This window comes from Dermacentor albipictus, chromosome 8 (assembly GCF_038994185.2).
Source record: "Dermacentor albipictus isolate Rhodes 1998 colony chromosome 8, USDA_Dalb.pri_finalv2, whole genome shotgun sequence".
NCBI classification, from domain to species: domain Eukaryota; kingdom Metazoa; phylum Arthropoda; class Arachnida; order Ixodida; family Ixodidae; genus Dermacentor; species Dermacentor albipictus.
This window is the reverse complement of record NC_091828.1, coordinates 34,193,402-34,199,401: the sequence shown is the minus strand read 5'-3', so window position 1 is coordinate 34,199,401 and position 6,000 is coordinate 34,193,402.

Below are 6,000 nucleotides of genomic sequence, written 5' to 3'. Positions count from 1 at the left end.
GCATATTCCAAGAGCGAACGAATGTAGGAATTGTACGCCAGTAAACGAACATTAGTCGTAGATTATTTCAGTGAGCGCCTCAAGAAAAACAGTTTACGCAAAGAATTTACAACAGTATCGATGTGCTTTGTCCAGGAAAGTTCATTGGTTATCCATAGGCGCAAATATTTGTACTCTCTTAGTTCTGATAGAGATCCGTTGTCAACGTTATATGCAAATTGAAGAGGTTTTTTCTTATCTGTTATTGTAATAAAAACAGTTTTTTTTTCGAAATTAATAGACATTTGCCATTGTTCGCACCAAGCAGTGACCATTGCCAGGTCATTATTTAGACGCACTTGATCATCAACAAAAGATATCTTCTCATACAAAATACAGTCATCTGCGTAAAGTTTCACGGAAACTGAAAGTTCTGCGACTATGACATTTAAAAATAATAGCAATAAAAGTGGTCCCAAAACGGATCCCTGGGGGACCTCAGAAGCGACCTGTGTATTTTTAGAAGAAGTATTGTATAAGGTGATGAATTGATGTCTGTTAGTAAGATGGTGGTCTGTTAGTAAAATGTTGTCTGTTAGTAACTTAGGCGCAGCTGATATTTAAGATGACTGTAGGTGTGTCAACATTGAGCGTCATTGCCCGTACCTATAGAAAAATAATGACCACCAGTTTACTACGACTGAAGTCGAACATGCTATGTCCTTAGGTAACTCTCGTGCAGCATCGGGGATCGATGGACTTACCGGAATGTCTCGCAAACATATGTTACAGTCATACCCTCACTTCTTTCTGTCGATATTTAATGGCGCTCTGAACTTGGGCCACCTCCCTACCTGTTGGAAAGTCGAAAGAATCATCTTTATTCCAAAGCGTGGCGGTCTTACTTACCCTCTGCTTGCAGACCCATTGTGATTAATTCTTTTTTTGGCAAGCTTCATGCGTGATTAATAAATTCCCGGCTGAATCATTTTTGCACTCCTGCTATCTTATTTATTATTATTTATTATTATTACCCATGCACATAGTGCCCTCCTGGCGCTCTATGCCCTGCGGCAGCGGTTGCACGAGCTCAAATCTACAGACTCTCCCTGTATTGATTTCGCTTGATGATACAGGGCGCTTTAATCACGTATGCCATGGCGCGGTTCTCTTTTTCTTCCGAAAACATCGGTGCGCTTTCAACCTTTTTTTTTTCCTGCTTCAAGCATTGCTGACGGGTCGAAAAGTCCGGTTTCGCTCACATGCAGGAGAGGTGTCAGTATGTCAATCGATTAGCAGTCCTCACCGCTCACCTGTCACTCCTCTCCTGTGGAATGCCATTATTCATTCCCTGCTCGATCTCGACTTACCAGAAGGCGTCCGCATACAAGCACATGCGGACGACACCATTCTTCTTATTGCTGGCACTTCGCGTTGGCAACCTCAGGCTTTAGCTGAATCGCTCCTTCTGTGGTTTACATGTGGACACAGCAGAACAAGCTCAAAACCAGTCATCAAAAATTGTTTGTTGACTTTTTCAAGAATGGCCACATTGGTGCGTCAAAATGGCGGCCGTCCATGCGATTGGGTGGCGCTTTTCTAAAGTGCGAAGGCCACATAAAATTACTTGGTGTGGTTTTTTTATCACAAGCTTAGCTTTTTCGCCAACGTCGACAGTATTAAAACTGAACCTGAGATATTGGTCGCTATACTATTAAATTTCATCCGTTTACATGAATCAGTGGCATAAAACCAGTGGCATCAATCCTGGCACAGGGAGGGGAAAAGCACCTGCCTTTACAAATAGGTGCATAGTGTCCATCCAGTACCCTGTTGTTTTCCCCCAAACCGATTACTGGTACATGTGCTCCCCGGGCATAGGCACTTCCCCTATTACCTGCACAGACTCAACCTTAGTGCCACGAATCTGTGTACGTCCGGTGCAGAGTGCAAGGGCGAGGACCATTATTTCTCCTCGCGCCCGCGTGCTGCGCAAATCGTGGCTCTGCTGTGTGCGGCCTCCCGCATTCACACTGTGACACCATCGGCATATCCCATTTTTCTTGAAAACAAAAGCCAGAGAGCCTTGCTGTTGCAGCTGGTTCACGCCTTAATAACAACTGTGCCGTTTAACCCTAACAATTCTGTATTTCCTGATGCACATTAATTCTATCTGGTCTCTCATGCCTTTTTTTTTGACTCGCCTTTTCTCGCTTCATTCATATTATTCATGTTATTTTTTCATGTCTGTTAGTCGCCATCTGCCCTGATTTAGCCTACCGTGGCAGAGTATGGGGGCATGTTCCGCCATTGGAAAAGCAGGCGCCACCGTTGGCGAGACGTGGCATGAGGGATCACGTAGACAAAGCGGCCGCGTCGTCTCCTTCGGAAGCGCCGAAGCGATCTGAAAAGAAAAGTTTAAAGTGCTACCGGCGCTACGCTTCTGATTAAGTGGTGAGGCTGGCCCGCCTTGGGTGCCTGCTTGACAACATTTGAAATCTCTATAATAGGTAGTGGCTGCCCTTGGAGGCGTGCAGCCTAATAGGCTACTGCTCGTTGCCGCAGTGCCGGACGTAGGCAACGGAGCCCGGTGTCAGCCTTGTTCACACGTAGCCGCAGGATAAGAAGCTCCGTGAAGCTTGGCTCTCGAAACTTAGAACCGGCAAACAGCCATCGTCTACAACTCGGGTATGCAGCAAGCACAGGCGCGAGGAATATTTCTGCTACGGCACCGGGACTGCGATGTTCGGTGAGTAGCAAAAAAACGTGCACTGAGACGTTTGGCCGCGCTCCCTGCCCGGCTTATGTCACCACTTATGAACTTCTTGATGCTAGACACTGCAAGTTCACTGGAAAAGAAAGGGAATGATAATAAGCACATTAAATAAAGCATGGCCAACGGTCATGTTTATGTTATGAATTAACGCACTGGATTACGAAAGAAAGGCAGTGCGAAATCGGCCGCTGACTGCATACAGTACGACGCAACTTTATAAATAATATAAACACATCATAAATTTAGAAGAAAAAAGAATATTGAATCGTCGCGACGGCACATCACCGTCGCCGTAGTCGTCGAAATCCCTTGTTAAAACGAAATTGTTTCAACAGCTTTGATAACGTCCACGCAACAATGGTTGCTTGTGGACTCTTAAATGCTTATATGCTGCCGCCTAAAGTTCACAGCGCGGTGCGACAACGCTCTCAGTGACAGCGGAAAATTGTGCGCGGACATGCATGCAGACGCGCAGTCAATCGGCGCAAACCCATGTGATCACTGCATGCATTATTGCTTCGTTCGGTTATGGGTCATTTGGCTATACAGACCGCCCACTGTAAGAACATATTTCACATAGTTTGCGCTCAGCGATTGTTCACCTTTCAGGCAAGAAGCCGGTTCGGGAGACCCCATCGCGGAGACATCGCGCAGTGGCTTTCACTGTGCGTATTCTGTAAAGAGATAGCGTCTGTAAACGATTCTGTGCTTTTAGTCTACCCAGGATTAATATTTCGATAGTACAAAGATCATTCGTTTTGAGAGTACTTACGGAAATGTACAGGAGGGCTGCCGCATGGTGTTTTTATTAGGCGTCGTAAGCCAAACTAATGAGGAGCACGCCGCCTAATCTTTCATACAACGCAGGGGAGGCGTTTCCGACAGATGGCGAGTTCTTAAGTCCTCGACCCCAACACCCCGCGCCTCATGGAGTTAACTGCATGCTTCATCTCCATATGTTACCCTCTCTTCACTGCTCTCTTTATCAGTTGCCCTCACCCAATCCGATTACTGCCATTTTCCGGTTTGCAACAGCCCGTAACCACACTGTCCATCCGCTATGAGTTTGCATTTGGCACTCGCGCTCTCGGCGCTTGCAGGCCTGCTGCCCGCAACTTCTCTTTCCGACCGGTTCACTTCACCCTGCTGCCTGGACACTGTTCACGGACCAATACGGAATGGAGCGTGGGCCCTCTCTTCTTCCTGTAATGGCGCCGGCAACTCCTCATCTTGCCTATAAGGAAATGAAAATACAGAATCAAGATGAATGGAACTCACTGCTGAAAGAATGCTTTATATTTAATCTAGAGAAGCGCGAATCTCGGTGACGTCGTGTCCCGTTTTACTTATTTTACTTTATGCTCGTAAGTTCTCCTTCTTACCGGTTCACATCACCCTGCTGCCTGGACACTGTTCACGGACCAATACGGAATGGAGCGTGGGCCCTTTCTTCTTCCTGTAATGGCGCCGGCAACTCCTCATCTTCCCTATAAGGAAATGAAAATGGAGAATCAAGATGAATGCTAATCACTGCTGAAAGATAGCTTTATATTTATTCTAGAAAAGTGGGAATCTCGGTGATTCTGCGCGGCCGTTATGTCCTCTTTTACTTATTCTCCCATCACTTCGTCATCAATCATTGGCTTTGGTTCCGGTCCATTTTATTTTACTTATATTGGCTTATGTTACTAAATTTCTTTGGTATTGTTGGTAACGACGACCTTTTTTCTGTTATCTGTAATTTGCCTTCTATTCCCGTTAAACCCATACGGTGGTGCGGGCTTATCCCGACAATTTGTTTTTTGCATTATTTTGTATCGGGGGAGAAAGCTAAGCTATGAACATCACCTAGAGCACTGCGTATGTCCGAGGATCCGAGCCCCGCATGTGGTTGAGCAGCTTAGCCTTGTGTGTTGCGTGTACCCGAAGCGGACGGTCCTTTGGTCTCTACTGGGAGCGACGCAGAGCGACGCAAGGAGAAGACCCAGAGTACAAGGAAAGTGTTTATTCGACGACTACCTTTGGGTTGACTGTAAGAGCTACACTAGTATCGGCGCGGGGCTCACTAGCCGAAACTCCTCGCAAATCATGCGTGGCACTCAGTGTCACAGAACTGTAAGACGTCGGGACACGCGAGAATGGCTCCTAACGACAGTGCTACCAGATGAACGTTGCTTCAGCTAGGTGTAGCCTCCGAGCGCCAGCCGAGGCTGAAAGACCATGCAGATACCGGGAGCCGCATCTCTTTAGCGCAGCCTCCCGAACAGCAGCAGCAAATAGGTGTGCACCAACCTCGGGTCGAAGACGTTCGCCAAGACCGGCCAACAAAAAAGTGACAGGGAAAATCCGTATTCAGTATGCACCGCTTCACTCTCAAAGAGCTCCTCCCACGTTCCCGCTGCCCGGTCGGCTGGAGCCGAAGGGAGAGAGGGAACTCGACTTCCCACCCGAACATGCCAATCGGGTGAGCCCATGGAAGCGATATTCTAAGTTCGAGCGCGAAGTTCGAAACCAACGTATCCGCAATTCGCTCCCTATGCCCAATGCCCAAAACGTGCTACGCTATGGCATCGCAGTGAAATCGATAATGCAATCGCCACTACCACCACAATTCTAACACACGAAGAGCACATGCCAATACGCTTGAACACAAGACACTAATCGTAGGAAGGTCTGTGCAATGCGACAACGCCGTCCAACAGCTTAGAACGCAGAAATGCTTAGATTATTTTCGCTCGGATATAGAACAAGCACTTGGGAAGCATGTTCTTAATATCAGTAATGTGAACGTGGGTGCCAACGCTTTCATGTTCCCTTTCTTATCGATTTACACAAGGGTATTTACCAGAAATGACTGTAATAAAAACAAAAAAATATGGCAACATGTCTAGCTTTTTGGGACTAGAACTTACAGCGCCGCAAGCCGCCTCCGCGAGATGTTTCCGAGTTTTCAATAGAACGAGTGAGTTTTTCGCCAACAAATACAACTGCAGGTCGTGTGCTCAAAAAAAGGGAGGTGGCACAGATCTTGTAGAAGACAATCTGCACGGCGAAAATGTAATGATTAAGCTGTTGAAAGTTTGAATTTTGTTCGCAAAGCGGTTCAGCAATGGAAGCTTATGGAAACGACGAAAATTTGTACTCGATTTTCGAGGCAAAACGGTGGCTCTGATAAAACAACGGCAGCTAGCGTAATGCACGCTACGCTGTATGTATTCAGGAAAGACAGGTTTCGACTGATTTCA